This window comes from Bos mutus, chromosome 1 (genome assembly GCF_027580195.1).
Source record: "Bos mutus isolate GX-2022 chromosome 1, NWIPB_WYAK_1.1, whole genome shotgun sequence".
NCBI classification, from domain to species: Eukaryota; Metazoa; Chordata; class Mammalia; order Artiodactyla; family Bovidae; genus Bos; species Bos mutus.
Window position 1 is genome coordinate 145,972,985 of NC_091617.1, and position 18,073 is coordinate 145,991,057.

General features: G+C 43.7%; 1 protein-coding gene across 1 annotated transcript in view; it reads left to right on the forward strand.

Annotated features, from left to right (window-relative positions):
* Nucleotides 1-207: 207 nt before the first annotated feature.
* Nucleotides 208-18,073, forward strand: part of TBC1D5 (TBC1 domain family member 5) — a 595,923-nt gene continuing 578,057 nt past the window's right edge. Inside the window, exon 1 of the mRNA XM_070377101.1 lies at nucleotides 208-357. The gene's annotated coding sequence lies outside the window, so the exon portion shown is untranslated. The remainder of the gene's footprint in view (nucleotides 358-18,073) is intronic.

Sequence of the window (18,073 nt, forward strand, 5' to 3'; positions counted from 1 at the left end):
GCCCGCGGATCCCTCTCAGCCTCGCGCCTCGCGGGCCCCACAGGCCCCCAGCGCGCCGCGCGCGCGCACTGTGCGGGCCCGGCGGGCGCATGCGCACTAGAGCGCGGGCGCCCGCGCCGCCGGGTGCTTAGAGGTGGAGCGCGCCCAGGGCGCGCGGCGGGGGGCGGCCGCCGTTACGGCGCGGGCGTGGTCACGTGGCCGCCGGCCCCCGCCACCGCCCCCCCCCCCGCCCTGTTCCCTCTCTGGTCGGGTCAGGCGCGGCCGGCCCCGCGAGCTCCCGGCAGAGGCTGAGGGAGAGAGAGAGAGAGGGGAGGAGGACTCAGGGCGTAGGAGCCGGGGAGCCCTCCCGCGCCACAGGTAACGCCAAAGGACTACGGCGCTGACGGCCGTAAAGCAGCTTGGGCGCCCCGAGCGCCTCCGCCCTCCTCCAGTGCAGCCCCCGCGGGCAGTCGTTCTCCCCGGCCTCCCCTCAGCGTCTCCGGACGCGTCCCGCCCCCCCTCGCGCCGCCGCCACCGCTTTCCCCCGGGCGGCCCTGAGGTGTCGCCGCCGCGACAGGGGCTCGCAGTGCACCCCGCGTTGCGCGTCCCGGGGGGGGGAGACTGGGCTCCCTCGCCCCGGGGCGGCGGGGCTGAGGCGCTGCCCCCCCGGCTTGCCGCCCGCCTCCCCGCCCGGTGGGGTCTCGGGTGAGACCAGGCTGAGCGCCGCGGCCGAGCCGTGCTCCGCTTCCTCCTTGGTCGATTTCCGGGTACCTTTTGGTGCCTTCGCGGGCCGGAAGCCAGACGGGCGCGGAGCCCCCAAACCTTGTAAAATGCATTCTCTAGAAGAGAGGACCCCCCCCCCCCCCCAACCAGGAGGAAAACGTGAGCTTGTTTGAGTACGACTTGTTTCCTTCACCTGTAGGAACATGCAAGTTGAGGCCTCTCAGGATGTGAGAAAAACTGCAGAGGGTGAACGCTGATTTTTTTTTTTTTTTGGTAACACCCCATCCCACCCCCCTCCTTTTTCCTGGAGAACGGAGCTCAAACCTCTACAACAATTTCTTGATTCTGCAGGTGACCTAAAATTTGTTCAGTACTAGCTATTAAATAGTTTCGATTATAGGATATATGTTGAAAGTTCACATCTTTTAGATTTTTTGGGGGGAATAATTTTCTGGAAAGTTTAACTAGCCAACTCCAAATTCTAAGTACCGAAATTTTAGAATGCGGGTTGCACAACTTTGGGCCGGACGGTGGTTGTATTTCTAGACCTAGTCATTCTTTTTTATTCTTTGTCCCACAGTATACAGCCCCAATATATTACCATGTAGTCACTATATATAATAATATGAACATGCCGCTGTTTGTACACAGATTTTGACAGCATTAACTGTAGGCATTGTTGAAAGTAAACTTTTGAGCAGCTTTGATACAGTGATAAAGAATTTAATTTATGTATTAATTGTCTTAAGGAACTTTTCTGATTCCATGTCTTCCTGGTTTCCATGTTTTATCTCTAAATTCAGTTGTAAACGAACATTTTTCTACAGCTGTTTGCTATAGAGTCCTGTAGAGCCGTTCTTCTCAAACTTTAATGTGCCTGGGAATCCCTTGAGGCTCCTGTTTGAAAATGCAAATTCTGATTCAGTAGATCTGTGTTGCAGCTTGATATTTTGTGTTTCTTATAAACTACTTGCAGCTGGAGGAGGAACCGTTCTTGAGTAGCAAGGATGTATACTACTTGTTTGCTAAGAGATGAAATATATCAATGAATAAGTGCCTTTTAATAATTCACTTTTGGTGTACAGGTGGCTTGAGGTAAGAGACAAATGGTAGGATGAACCGAGGGAGCTTGCTTTGGGAAATCCCTTTACCGAAGAAGCCACGTCCAGGTCCCTGGGGAGGGGATAGCGGAACTGGGAGAACTCCCTCAACTAGGAAGAGTGCAGGTACCCTCTGTGCGCGCTCGCTGTGCTGCCTGCATCACCGGGCCTGTGCATACTCCCTGGAAGCTTTGTGTACTTCTCCCTGAAGAAGTTCACTTGCTCAGCAGCGGGTGGTTGGATTTTTAATCAACATAAAGACTGCATCATACTCTTTGGGATGAAAGTTTCTTTTATTGGTGAACGAATTGAGTGTGTGCTCCTTCTGTCACTTATTCAAATGCAACCTCAGCTGAGTAGCACATGCCTGAGCCTTGGAAGCAAACTTGTGAAAAATTTGGAGTCTCCACCTGTTGATTTTCCCTAAATATTAAAAAATGAAATTGAAAAGTTTACGTTAAAAAAAGTAATTGAAAAGTCATAGTTGTCACAGGTAACTTCATATAGTTCATGTACATAAAAATGGTTCTCAAGTTTAGAAAAAGTTTATGGAAGTATAACATCAACTACTTTTAGCACTGTAATTTTTACAGTTTTCATTCTCGTCCTTACTTTACCGTTGTTTCTTTTCTTGCTAAATATTATGACAGTACTTTTTTTCCTTCCAGTTTTATTGACATAATTGATAAACAGCTCGGTAAAGAATATGCCTACAATGTGGGAGGCATCCACATTGGTTCCATCCCTGGGTTGGGAAGATCCCCTGGAGGAGGGCATGGCGTTCTTCCTTCCTGGAGAATCCCATGGACAGAGGAGCCTGGTGGGTTACAGTCCATGGTGTTACAAAGAGTCAGACATGACTGAGTGACTAACACATTATATAAATTTAAGGTGTAGTGCATAATGATTTGACTTACATCATGAAGTGATTATTACAATAAGTATAGTGAACATACATCATCTCATATAGATATTAAAGAAGTAGAAAAAAAATTTGTTTTCTTGTGATGAGACCTCTTAGGATTTATTCTCAACAGCTTTCCTGTATAACGTAAAACAGTGTTAACTATATTTATCATGTTGTACGTTATAGCCCTAGTACTTATTTATCTTATAACTGGATGTTTGTACCTTTGTCTGTCTTCATCCAATTCCCCCATCCCTCCTGGCTCTGTTAACCACAAAGCTTGATCTCTTTTTCTGTAAATTTATTTTTGAAGTATAATTGACCCACAACCCTGTTATTACCTATTATACAACATCTAGTTGCAATATGTCACCCTACAAAGATATTACATAGTTATTAATTATATTGCTCACACTGTTCATTTAAATGATTTTGCAGCTGGAAACTCTTAATCTCTCTCCCTGTTTCATTCCTCTTCCCACTTCCCTTGCAACCACCTATTTGTTTTCTGTATGTATATACCTCTGTTTTGATTTTGTTAAAAATCAAATGTTTGCTCACTTGATTTTATTAGGTTTGCTCATTTGTTTTGTTTTTGGATTTCACATTATAAGTGAAATCATGCAGTATTTGTCTCTCTCTGACTTGTTTCACTCAGTATAGTACTTTTCAGGTCATCTTGAATGGCAAGACTCCTTTTCATGGCTCAGTAACACTCCATTAGTGCTTTTGTTTTCTTCAGATAAATATCCTGGAGTGGAATAGCTGGATCTTTGGTACCTTTAATTTTTTGGATTCCTCAAGGGTTCCTTTTTCCCCACATCCTCACTGACACTTGTTATTTGTTGTCTTTTTGATCATAGCCGTTCTGACAGATGTGAGGTGATATTTCAGTGCAGTTTTGATTTGCGTTTCTCTAATGTTTAGTGATGTTGAACAGGTTTTCACTTCCCTGTTGGCTGTATCATGTTTGGAAAAAATATCTGTTGAGATCTTGTGTACATGTTTCGATCAGGTTGTTTGCTTTTAGATACTGAATTGTATGGGCCCTTTTTAAGTTTTGGGTATTACATCCTGTATCAGATATATGATTTAGAAATATCTCCTATTCATTAGGCAGCATTTTCATTTTATTAGTAAATGTGATTTTGCCCCTCCTACCATCTTGTTGGGGCTTCTCCTTTGTCCTTGGACATGGGGTATCTTTTTTTGGTGGGATCCAACATTCTCCTGTTGATGATTGTTCAGTGGTTAGTTACAATTTTGGAATTCTCACAGGAGAAGATGAGCCCACGCCCCTTCCACCGTCTTGGTAGCTCTGACTTGTCTGACAGCTAGAGTGGTGGTATAGACCAAGAAGAGAAGGATGTAATAGAGGAAACTCTGGAAGACTGGTGTACTGGCATGGAACTCTTGTGACAGATACTTGCTGGTCAAGCTAATCCCACAGATAAGGAGGGATAACACCTGGCCTAGAGCCACAGAGATTACCACCCCCTGTTCAGCACTTTGCAGCTCCTCTGGCGCACGCTGGCCAGGGGTGAGGCAGACAGGCTCCGGCTGCTGCACCGCTTCCCTCGCCAGCAGGTGCTCGATGGTGGTCACCTCATGGTTCAGTGAGGACTGTCTCCACAGAGCTGCAGCGTGGTGGTGATAAGAACGTCTATGCCGGGGAACTGCGTGGAGGACCTGGTCTGGCGGCCACGGACTGGAGAGGTAGTGCTGCTGGCCAAGCAGTGAGGTGCTGGTCATGGTACACACCCTCCTCCCCCAGCACAGGAGAGGGCTCTACACAGGGACATCACCAGATGGTCAACACCGAAATCAGATTGATTATATTCTTTGCAGCCAAAGATGGAGAAGCTCTACACCATCAGCAAAAACAAGACCAGGAGCTAACTGTGGCTCAGATCATAAACTCCTTATTGCAAAATTCAGACTTAAATTGAAGAAAGTAGGGAAAATCACTAGACCATTCAGGTATGACCTAAAGCATATCCTTTACGATTATACAGTGGAAGTGACAAATAGATCCCAGGAATTAGTTCTGATAGAGGGTCTGAAGAGGGTCTGAGGGATGGAGGTTCATAGCACTGTTCAGGAGAAGGTGACCAAAACCATCCCCAAGAAGAAGAAATGCAAAAAGGCAAGATGGTTGTCTGAGGAGGCCTTACAAATACTGAGAAAAGAAGAGACGTGAAAGGCAAAGGAGAATAGGAAACATGTATCCATCTGAGTGAGTTCCAAAGAATAGCAAGGAGAGAGAAAGCTTCCTCAGTGATCAGTGCAAAGAAATAGAAGAAAACAATAGAGTAGGAAAGACTAAAGTTCTCCTCAAGAAAATTAGAGATACCAAGGGAGCATTTTATGCAAAGATGGACACGTTAAAGAACAGAAATGGTATGGACCCAACAAAAGCCCAGATATTAAGAAGAGATGGCAGGAATACACAGAAGAACTTAACAAAAAAGATCTTAATGACACACATAACCACAATGGTGTGATCACTCACCTAGAGCCAGACATCCTGGCATGTGAAGTCAAGGGGACCTTAGGAAGCATCACTTCAAACAAAGCTAGTGGAGGTGGTGGAATTCCAGTTGAGCTATTTCAAATCCTAGAAGATGGTGTTGTTCAAGTGCTGCACTCAATATGCCAGCAAATTTGGAAAACTCAGCAGTGGCCGCAGGACTGGAAAAGGTCAGTTTTCATTCCAATCCCAAAGAAAGGCAATGCCAAAGAATGTTCAAATTATGGCATGATTGGACTCTTCTCACATGTTAGCAAAGTAATGCTCAGAATTCTCCAAGCCAGGCTTCAACATTATGTGAACCATGAATTTCCAGATGTTCAAGCTGGATTTAGAAAAGGCCAGAGGAACCAGAGATCAAATTGCCAATATCCGATGAATCAGAGAAAAAGCAAGAGAATTCCAGAAAGACATCTGCTTCATTGATTATGCTGCAGCCTTTGACTATGTGGCTCACAACAAACTGGAAAATTCTTCAAGAGATGAGAATACCAGACCACCTGACCTGCCTCCTGAGAAACCTGTATGCAGGTCAAGAATCAACAGTTAGAACTGGACATGAACAAATGAATGGTTCCAAAATGGGCAAGTAGTATGTCAGGACTGCATATTGTCACTTTGTTTTTTTAACTTACATGAGGGTGCTGCTGCTGCTAAGTCACTTCAGTCATGTCCGACTCTGTGTGACCCCATAGACAGCAGCCCACTAGGCTCCCCCGTCCCTGGGATTCTCCAGGCAAGAACACTGGAGTGGGTTGCCATTTCCTTCTCCAGTGCATGAAAGTGAAAAGTGAAAGTGAAGTCGCTCAGTCGTGTCCAACTCTTAGTGACCCCATGGACTGCAGCCTTCCAGGCTCCTCCATCCATGGGACTCTCCAGGCAAGAGTACTGGAGTGGGGTGCAATTGAGAGAACATCATGTGAAATGTTCTGCTGGATGAAGCACAAGCTGGAATCAAGATTGCCGAGAGAAATATCAATAACCTCAGATATGCAGACGACACCAGCCTTATGGCAGAAAGTGAAGAGGAACTAAAAACTCTCTTGATGAAAATGAAAGATGAGAGTGAGAAAGCCGGCTTAAAACTCAGCATTCAAAAAACTAAGATCATGGCATCTGGTCCCATCACTTCATGGCAAATAGATGGTGCTAACAGTGGAAAAAGTGACAATTATTTTCTTGGGCTCCAAAATCACTGTATATGGTGACCACAGCCACAAAATTTAAAGACGCTTGCTCTTTGGAAGAAAAGGTATGACCAACCTAGACAGCATATTAAAAAGCAGAGACATTATTTTATCAACAAAGGTCCATCTAGTCAAAGCTATGGTTTTTCCAGTAGTCATGTATGGATTTGAGAGTTGGACCGTAAAGAAAGCTGAACGCCAAAGAATTGATGCTTTTAAACTGTGGTGCTGGAGAAGACTCTTGAGAAGACTCTTGAGAGTCCCTTGGACTGCAGGAAGATCAAACCAGTCAATCCTAAAGGAAATCAATTCAGAATATTCATTGGAAGGACTGATGCTGAAGCCGAAGCTCCAAAACTTTGGCCACCTGATGTAAAGAGCTGACTCATTGGGAAAAAAGAAGCCGACTCATACTGGGAAAGATGGAAGGCAGGAGAAGGGGATGACAGAGGATGAGATGGTTGGATGACATCACCCTCTCAATGGACATCAGTTTAGGTAAACTCCAGGAGTTGGTGATGGACACAGGGCTGGTGTGCTGCAGTCCATGGGGTCGCAAAGAGTCAGACAGGACTAAGTGACTGAACTGAACTGTTATCTTTTTCTGGCCTTGGTATCAGGGTAACATTGGCTTTATGGAATGGGTTCAGAAATGTTTCTGCAGTTCTTTTTGGAATAGCTTATGAAAGATAGATGATAACTCTTGAAGTTTTTGGAAGGATTAGCTCTCTGATCCTGAACTTTTATTGTCAGGAGTTTTAAAGTTACTGATTCAACTTCATTAGTACTAATTTGTCTGTTTATATTTTTTATTTCTTATTGTTTTGTTTGGGAAGTGTACCTTTCTAAGAACTTGTCCATTTCTTTTCAGTTGTCCATTAATTGGTGTAATCCATTATGATTCTTTTTCTGGTGTTGGTTGTAACTTTTTTTATTTCTGATCTCCATCTGCATGGAGTGCCTTTTTTCATCCTCTTAACTTTCAGCCTGTGTGTGTCTTTACACCTGAAATGAGTCTCTGTAGGCAGCAGGTACATGGGTCCTATTTTGTGTCTGTTCAGCCACTCCTTGTCTTTTGATTGGAGCATGTAGTCCATTCACATTTAAAGTTATTATTTATAGTTGTGTACTTATTGCCATTTTGTAGTTTTCTGGTTTTTTTTTTTATACGTTTTTTGTTTCTTTTTTCTCCTTTTTATTTGATGACTATCTCTAGTGTTATTTTTGTGAGTCTTTGCATGTGTATATAGAATAGACTTTTGGTTTATGAGTAATGTAAGGTTTATGTGTTTGTATCTGTACATGTATACACATTTTTATCATATATATATGATTATTTTAAATTGATGATCTTTTAGGTTCTAATGCATTTTAACAACCCAGTATTTTTAAGCCTCTCCCTCCAGCTTACTGTTCGTGACGTTGACATCATGTTTTACATCCTTCTGTTTCGTGTATCCCTTAACTATTGTGGTTGATCTTAACAATTTTTGTCCTTTTACCTTCCTACTAGCTTCATAAGTGGTTGGTTGGCTGTCTTTACTGTTTATTTGCCTGTACCAACAACTTTTCCTTTTGTAATTTCTTTCATGTGTTTGTAACCTTTTTTTTTTTTTTTTTTGCTTAGTTGAGTCCTTGTAACATTTCTCCTGAAGCTGTTTAGTGGTGCTGAACTCTCAGCTTCTGCTTGCCTGTAAAACTTTTGGTATCTCCATCATATCTGAATGAAAGCTTTGCCAGGTTAGAGTATTGATTCTCCTTTTAAATATATTGTTCCACTTCTTTCTAGCCTTTAGAGTTTCTGCTGAAAAGTCACCTTAGAGCCTTATCAGACTTTTCTCATGTAACTTGTTGCTTTTTCCTCACTGCTTTTAATATTTTCTCTTAATCATTAGTTTTTGGCATTTTAGATACAGTGTGTCTTCTTATGATCCCCTTTGCCTTGATCCTGTTTAGGATTCCCAATGCTTCCTTAAGTTTGATGTCTCTTTCCTTTCCCAGGTTAGGAAAGCTTTTAGCTATTATATTTTCAAACATTTTATTTCCCTCCTTCTCTCTTCTCCATCTGGGACCAGTTTAATATGAATGTTGATACCCTTGATGTTGTTCTGCTGCTAAGTTGCTTCAGTCGTGTCCGACTCTGTGCGACCCCATAGACGGCAGCCCACCAGGCTCCCCCGTCCTTGGGATTCTCCAGGCAAGAACACTGGAGTGGGTTGCCATTTCCTTCTCCAGTGCATGAAAGTGAAAGTGAAGTTGCTCAGTTGTGTCCAACTCTTAGCGACCCCATGGACTGCAGCCTACCAGGCTCCTCAGTCCATGGGATTTTCCAGGCAAGAGTACTAGAGTGGGGTGCCATTGCCTTCTCTGTGATGTTGTTCTAGCAGTCTCTTAAACTTTCCTGATGGTGATTTCTACTACTTTGACTTCCAGCTCACTGATCCGTTCCTCTGTATCATTTATTGTACTGTTTATTCCTCCTCCTGTATTTTTCATTTCAGTTATTGTATTTTTCATTTCTGGTTCTCCTTTATATTTTCCAACTCTGTTAAAAAAATTCTGACTTTTTATTCTGTGTATTTAGTGGTCTCCCGAGTTATTTGATCATCTCTATAATCATTGCTTCTCTGGTGGCTCAGACAGTTAAGTGTCTGCCTGCAATGTGGGAGACCTGGGTTCCATCCCTGGGTGGGAAAATCATTACTTAACTCTTTTTTGGGTAGGTTGCTTATCCTCACTTAGTTCTTCTGGGGTTTATTTTGTTCCTTTATTTGGAACATATTCTGCCGTCACCTTATTTTGCCCAGTTTGCTGCTGTTATGTATCTGGTAAGTTGGGTACAGTTCCGATCTTGGAGAAGAGCCCTTTTGTAGGAGACATCATGTGTCCCAGCCCTGCACTCCCTCTGGTCACCAGAGCTGTATGCTCTAGGCGTCACCTCTGTGGGCTGTGTGCATCCTTCTTTGGTGTTGAGCAGACTGCTTTTGGTGGTCTGGTAGGCACAACTGGCCCCTGGCCTGGTTGGTGGGGCTGTGTCATGAGACACCTGGCTGTGGGTTCCTGGAGGTCCTGCAGCTAGTGCTGATTGACTGGTGGGTGGAGCTGGGTGCCTGGTGGGTGTGGGGCCAGGGGTCCTAGCTCTGGAGTCTGCTGGTGGGCAGGGCTGGCTCCTGACATGGCTAGCTTTGAGGTCTGAGGTGTTCCAGGGGTGCTGTATCGCAGGGTGACTGGCTCAGGGGTCCAGGGTGTCTTGGAGCTTGGGTCAACCTGCTGATGGTGGCGTTGGGGCCCTCAGGGGCTCCTGGGACCAGTCCTGTGCTACTGGTGGTTGGAGCCAGGTTCTGCGTTCTCCGGTCGAAGGGCTTTGGGTGTGAGAACTGGTGTGTGCCCACTGGTAAGGGTGGGAGCAGTTCCTGACACAGCTCGCTGTGGAGTCTGGGTTGTTCTGAAACTGCTATTGGCCTGCTGGCGGGTGGGGCTGGGGCCTAAGATGTCCTTGAGCCCCCCAGTGGTGGGTGAGTCCGGAGTTCGGGGTTAGCGCTGGCCCGCCTGTGGGTGGGTTGGTGTGAGAGTACTCTTAAGTACCAGGTACTGTCCTGAGCACTTCATATATCTTAATTCATTTGATGCTCACAAGAACCTTGAAGGAAATTGAAGCAGAGAGAGAGTAAAAGTCATATGCTAATACAGAGCTGGGATTCTGACCAACTCTAGAGTCCATGCTTTTAACAGTCTTTTCTTTGCTGCATTTTAGAAAAAAATAAATCAGCGATACTCTTTTAAATCCCCTTTTCCTAGTAGTACCGTTGAGAATTAAGAGGTTGACTTCGATTTTTGTTTGTAGGTAACTTATTGTACTGTTGAAAACTATGAGGATGACTTTCATTTTAAAACTCAAATTTGTCACTTTTTTATTCACCCACTTCGAAATTAACTGCCTCAATGCTTGTAATTTTTTCTTTATAAGATATTGAAATTTGCAATGGTTTGTTTGTGCTTGTTTGCCATACTAGTCTCTTAAGTGTGTGTCATTGTTAAAAGTGAAAGTGGTATCTCTTTCCTTTTGAACCTGCAAGTTTTGAATCCTTCATTTTCTGCCAATGCCTATCTCCTCTCCCCAGCCTCCATGTATACGTGGTAGATTTATTATTCTAATATTGAACGATTGACTGGGTTACAAACTTCTTATTTGGCCAGTAAGGACAGTTAGAAAATAAGCTTTGATCATCATTACCATGTTTAACACCGAGAAGGTAAGGACAACCCCAGAATAATGAATGATATTTCAGGTTGAGTAGTTTGTGTTTTGTAAAGAAATGCATATCATCTGTCCCTCATCCCCTCCTGTTTCAGACCACTGAAAACTGCCCCATGTCATCAGTGGTCTGGGGTGTGGTGCCTGTCCACCCAGTCCGGGACTCTTGACGTGGAGAGGCCATTTAAGTGCCAGTGCTGGGCAGTGTGTGTCCTAGAGTTTGAGAACTGAGAGGCTCTGAATGGGCCCAATTGTGGGAGGAAAAAGTAATTGGGGAGGCAGAGTGTGGGGAGAGGGTCTGTGGCTAATTCCAATGGCATTAATTTTCTTTAACTGGGATAATAGTGAGTTTTGTATCGTGCATGTTTTTCCTACGCTTGTTTTTTATAACAGTACCTCTCATGGTGCCCTGCTGGCCAGTTAACTTGGCTGGACAGAGCCTCACTTTTCTTATCTTTGAAGTGAGGGTAGTGATAGAAGCTACCTTACAAAGTTGCTTTGAGGAATAAATGAGTATATATGTGTTTATATGTGTGTGTATATACACATAAATTATGCAGTATATATGGGTTATACCTATGCTGTTCTTACATATGTAAATATTGTATACCATTGGCAGGGGATTGGTTCCGGGACCTCTCTGGATACCAAACTCTGTGAATGCTCAAGTTGCTTATATAAAATGCATAATATTTGCATATAATATATACACATCTTCCCAGATACTTTAAATCATCTCCAGATTACTTATAATACCTAATACAATGTAAGTACTGTGTGGCTGGTTGTCAGAATCCAGCAAAGTCAAGTTTTACTTTTTTGGACTTTTTGGACTTTTTTTTTCCCCCTGAATATTTTTGATTTGTGATTGATTGGATCTGCAGTTGCAGAACCAGAATATATGGAGGACCAACTGTATATACATAGAAATGCTTAGATAGTATCTGGCACGTGGTTAATGCTATAATGGGAATGTTAGAACTTATATTCTGTTGTGGTTAATCTGCAGTGGTTGATCGTATCCACATAGTCAAGACTGACTGCTTGAGTGAACTTAATGGAAATTGTATATGTATTTGGTATAACGTTGTGTGGGCCAAGAAAATAGAAAGTTTGTACTTTCTGGATGAAAATACAAAATTTACATAGTCATGATTTTGTCCCTTGGTGAGTTAACTATATATATATAAGGTTTGGCAGCTCAGATTTTTAAAAACAAGGGAGTAACACTGCAGAAATAATGAAGATGTCTCTGGTGGTGGTGTGAAAGGGTCAATTTAAAATTTCCTGGTGTAGTGTTACGAAGCACAGAACCAGATAACCTTTTTCTGAAGGCTTCTCTGATATAACTTTACCTTCCTTGGTTGACTTGTTTGTTCCTTGATAAAATCCATCTTTCTTTGCATCCTCCAAACCTGATCTGCAGTCTTTTATCTGAAACCCATAGTGGCATGTGTGTATCAGAAGTAAGTTTTTAAAATTTAGATGGTTAATTTTTTGCATATGCTGTATGTCTTGACACCTCCTTTAAATAGGAACAGTCAGTCCATAATCATACACATTAATTTTTCCAGAAAAATTACAAGTATAGGATCTGTGTGTTAGGATTTCATATCTTTAGTATCTAGTATGGAGTCTGGCATGCAGTGGGTGCTCATTAAATCTGTTTCAATGAAAAACATCTAAAGATAATATCATTCAGTCATTTTCTCTGTTGCATGTGGTATCTGTGGTTGACTCAATGAAAATATTTAGTAATTGCAGATTTATTATTTTTTTAAAAACTCAGTTGCCTAGGAAAGGTGGTTATTGGATTAATTTTTTGAAACAAAATGATTGGAAATAGTCATTACAGATGATTGCAAATTCTCATACATTTGTGTTGATAAGAATGCTGATCTTGACCTTTTATGGGTCATAAAGTCTATATTTAGAGGAATGATTTACTTCTAAAAAATTGATTGGATTTGTTGTTTGTGATAATTATGATAAACTAGTTGTGGTGTATCTGTCTAAAGAAAGTGCTATGGTGAGTGACTCTCTCAGGTCAAGTAATCACAGTATGGTAATCTAGACGACCGTAGGAAAAAGGTTCCCCCCACCCTGTTACAAAAAGTGATGCTTACTGTGGAAATTTTATAAAAATGAGTGATGAAAAATAATCCCCTGGGACCTCCCTGGCGGTCCAGTGGTTAAGACTTTGCTTTCTAATGTAGGGGTGCAGGTTCGATCCCTGGTTCAGGAGCTGAGATCCCACATGCCTTGTGGCCAAAAAACCAAAACAAAAAACAGAAGTAGTATTGTAACAAAGTCCATAAAGATGTTAGAAATGGCCCACATGGAAAAAAAAATCTTAAAAATAAAGTCACCTGGACTGTTGGATAATTCTTAAAGTTCTCTTCAGGGTTAGGGTTATAGTGTTTCAAGAGAGGCTGGAAATTAAGTCAGGTTTGTAGCCCAAGTACTGTTTAAGAAAGCCAAGTAACAGATGTTGATTAGTGGAAATGTTTGATGTTTTAGTGTTACTAAACATTTTACCCCTAAGATAAAAAGGTTGAACTAAAAGTAGTGAGGTCTCCACTTGTAAATAGTGGGTCTTCAGAATAATTAGAGGAGTGAGGAGTAAGCTCCCACTTCTCCTCTGGGGAGGCACACCTGCCTTCTGATGGGATTGATGGTGATTCGGCACTGCGTGAAGACTGAGCGCGCTCACAAGCTCTGGCTGCCGAGGCACGCACTCTGTTTGCTGACAGTCAGTGGGGACCGAGTCAGCCCCTTCAGAGGTTCTCAGGACGCTGCCTTTGAAGTTTCAGGAATCCAAGAGGAGTTACTGACATTGCGTCTCTTGCTGTCTTGGGGTGAGATAATGGATAGATTGCCCTGGACCCTTGGTTGGATTTGGGAGTAAAAGTGGATTTGATAGGAGATGGAAGATGGTACCACTCTGTTGGGTTTTGTCTGCTGGATTCATTAAATTAGACTTCTTTTTCTTTTTTTAACATTTTGTTTGTTTATGGTTGGCTCTGATGAGACTGCTGCTGTGCAGGCTGTTCTCTAGCTGCGGTGAGTAGGGGCTGCTCTCTCGTTGTGGAGAACAGGCTCTAGGGCCCGTGGGCTTCTGTCATTTTGATCCCCAGGCGCTGGAGGACAGGCCCACTAGGTGTAGCACGGGGCTTAGTTGCCGTGTGACATGTGGGATCTGCTGGCCCAGGGATCAAACGCTGTGTCTCTCGCATTGCCAGGAGGATTCTTTACCACTGAGCCACCAGGGAAGCCCTGGACTTATTTTTCTTCATGAAGTCCAAGAGTCTTGTGATAAGAATGCTCATTTTGATAGGTTGGTGAGTATGGTATAGGAAGGCTTGGGATGAATTGCCTCCTTTCTGCAGTCTTCATTTCTCTTAACTAATTTAGGATTATTTTAATTTTTTTTATCGTGTGTTGTGTGTATGTATATTGTAGCTATACACAGATAAACATGCGTACATGTAGATAATTCCATTTTCTTTAACTAAAAATGGTTCTTGCTATTCTGTTGCTTGCATTTGTTTTTCATTTGGTTTTTAATATTAGTGCTGTAACTCTTCCACATACTTTTTGATCACTTCATACTCTTTCATTGTTTGACTGGACTGTAAGTAGTCCTCCATTCTTGGACACCTAGCTTCCTGTCAGTCTTTCTGACAAGAAGTGATGCACTGAAATTACGCAGGCTCAGTCACTAAGTTGTATCCAACTGTGTGACCCTATGGACTATAGCCCACCATGCTCCTCTGTCCATGGGGATTCTCCAGGCAAGAATACTGGAGTGGGTACCATTCCCTCCTCCAGGGGACCTTCCTAACCCAGGGATCGAACCCATGACTCCTTCATTGGCAGGTGGATTCTTGACCACTGAGCCACCTGGGCACTGAACATTATTGTAGCTCATATCCTTCTGTGCCTGCATTTTTTTGTTTATTTAAGAAAAACTGATAATCATGATGGTGTGATCACTCACCTAGAGCCAGACATCCTGGAATGTGAAGTCCAGTGGGCCTTAGAAAGCATCACTACGAACAAAGCTAGTGAAGGTGATGGAATTCTAGTTGAGCTATTTCAGACCGTGAAAGATGATGCTGTTAAAGTGCTGCACTCAGTATGCCAGCAAATTTGGAAAACTCAACAGTGGCCACAGGACTGGAAAATGTCAGTTTTCATTCCAATCCCAAAGAAAGGCAACCCCAAAGAATGCTCAAACTACCGCACAATTGCACTCATCTCACACACTAATAAAGTAATGCTTAAAATTCTCCAAGCCAGGCTTCAGCAATACGTGAACCGTGAACTTCCAGATCTTCAAGCTGGTTTTAGCAAAGGCAGAGGAACCAGAGATCAAATTGCTAGCATCCACTGGATCATGGAAAAAGCAAGAGAGTTCCAGAAAAACATCTATTTCTGCTTTATTGGCTATGCCAAAGCCTTTGTGTGGATCACAATAAACTGTGGAAAATTCTGAAAGAGGTGGGAATACCAGACCACCTGACCTGCCTCTTGAGAAACCTATATGCAGCTCAGGAAGCAACAGTTAAAACTGGACATGGAACAACAGACTGGTTCCAAATAGGAAAAGGAGTACGTCAAGGCTGTATATTGTCACCCTGCTTATTTAACTTCTATGCAGAGTACATCATGAGAAACGCTGGGCTGGAAGAAGCACAAGCTGGAATCAAGATTGCTGAGAGAAATATCGGTAACCTCAGAAATGCAGATGACACCACCCTTATGGCAGAAAGTGAAGAGGAACTCAAAAGCCTCTTGATGAGAGTGAAAGAGGAGAGTGAAAAAGTTGGCTTAAAGTTCAACATTCAGAAAACGAAGATCATGGCATCTGGTCCCATCACTTCATGGGAAATAGATGGGGAAACAGTGTCAGACTTTATCTTTTTGGCTCCAAAATCACTGCAGATGGTGATTGCAGCCATGGAATTAAAAGACGCTTAGTCCTTGGAAGGAAAGTTATGACTAACCTAGACAGCATATTAAAAAGCAGAGACGTTACTTTGCCAACAAAGGTCCATCTAACGAAGGCTATGATTTTTCCAGTGGTCAAGTATGGATGTGAGTGTTGGATTGTGAAGAAAGCTGAGCGCCGAAGAATTGATGCTTTTGAACTGTGGTGTTGGAGAAGACTCTGGAGAGTCCCTTGGACTGCAACCAGTCCATTCTAAAGGACATCAGTCCTGGGTGTTCATTGGAAGGACTGATGCTGAAGCTGAAACTCCAGTACTTTGGCCACCTCATGCGAAGAGTTGACTCATTGGAAAAGACTCTGATGCGGGGAGGGATTGGGGGCAGGAGGAGAAGGGGACGACAGAGGATGAGATGGCTGGATGGCATCACTGACTCGATGGACATGAGTTTGAGTGAACTCTGGGAGTTGATGATGGACAGGGAGGCCTGGTGTGCTGCGATTCATGGGGTCGCAAAGAGTCGGACACGACTGAGCGACTGAACTGAACTGATTGTTTCTCTGTGGATATCAGAAACTTTGTCATTGGTCTTCTATTCAGTCACACAGGTATTTTATTTTTTGTGGTTGTGCATAGAATTTTCCTGTGGGTGTGTGCGCATGTGTGTATCTTTCGAATCAGACAATTGCTGGTAGATAGAATAGCTGTTGATGTTTTATGTGTATGTATTTTGTAGCCAGTCACTTTCTGACTCTTCATATTCACAGCTTTTCAGTTGATTCTCTTACCTTTTCCAGGTAGATAAACCATTTTTGTAGAGAAATCAAACTCTGCATCACTGTGTTGGCTTGAGTATCAAGCATCATGAGTTTCTTTTTTTCTGGTCAGGTGTGTAATTTTCTACTCCTTACGGTGAGTTTTCTTTTCAAGCCACTCTCTTTCTGTGGTCTACTTAAAGTTCTCCAACCTAAGGCCTGTGATTGTCCAAACTGAGTGTGGTGGAGGCCACTGGGAAGTGATCAGCAGACCAGGAGGCAGCGACAGCAGAGTTGGTGGAGAGGCAGGTGGAGTGGGAGAGCCCAGCATGGGGCCGTGCCCCCAGCTCCTCCTCCTCTACCCCCCTTTCTGAGTTCTGATTTACTCCATGAACTTTTGATTTTGTCCTTTTGATGATTATTTGGCTTCCTGTTTTACTCTCCAGATGCACCTTGTTTTCTTTCTTCACGCAGTAGCTCCCCTGCCCCCTTTTTCCTTTGACCCAGATACACGTGCTGTCGTGGGAACATCCAGAGCAGGGCTCTAGCCTGTTGTCACGAGAACTACCGCAGAGTGCCCCGAACTTGTGGCCGTCATGCATCCTGCCTTGCAAAGGATGTGGCAAGACTTTGATTAAACTTGGGTTTCCTCATAAAATCAAACCACTGCTTTGGAAGGCTTAGTGAAATGAAGGAGATACACTTTGTAGAGACAAATGGGGGAGAATTGTAGAGATGTAGCTGGGCTGGGGGATGAGAACTCCAGAGGCTGCAGTGAGAGATTATTGTTCTGCAGAGTCTGTTACTTTAGCTCCAACTTGATTTCTTCCCTGAGCTTTAGACCTGGGGATCTGATTGCCTCCTGGAGAACTCTGTTTTGTGTGGCCCGGGAAAGCTCATTTTCAGTATGTCTGCAACTGAACTTACCGTCTTCTTATAGAAAACCTCCTCCCCCTCCCAAGTTTATTATCTCACTGGAGGGCATCACTGTCTCTTTAGTTTTGATCAGCCAGAAACCTGGCAGTTATACTTTATTCCCTTCTCCCCAGTCCTCACATAAAGGCACCAGACTCTGGATCCTGCCTCTTGAGTGCACCGTCTCTCTGTCCCCAGTGCTGCTACACTGGTGTGCTGTCTGTTGATCTCAGATCATCTTTGCCTGTGTTTCTGTGCAGTTTTGCTTTTGGCGTCCCATGTGGCCGGATCTCGTCTGATTCTCCTAACACCACAGCGCACAACCCTTTAATGCAGTCCCCTCATTGTCCATCCGGGATTGGTTCCAGGACCCCCAGCCGATACGCATGTTCACAGAGGCACAGGTCACTGGCAGTCTGCCATGGGTGAGACGTGCAGAGAGCCTGCTTGTCCGGTCGGAGGGCAGGCTGTGCTCTCCGTCGCTTGTTTCTCAGTCTGCGTCTGCTGCTTCCACTCGCCTCTACTCTGATTGCTTTGTCAAGTGCTGAAACTGCATTTTTGCAACGGTTTATGATTTTGCTTGCCTCAAGCTTGGAATATTCTCTTGCAATCTTACAGACTCCAGTGACGTCTCAGCTTGAATGCCACTACCCAAGGAAGCTGCTCTAAACCACTAAGTCTGTGTTGTGCCCTTCCTATTTGGCCAAATAACCTGTACTCTTCTGTAAAATTTATTATGTATCAGGATTGTCTTTTTACCTCATAGCCTG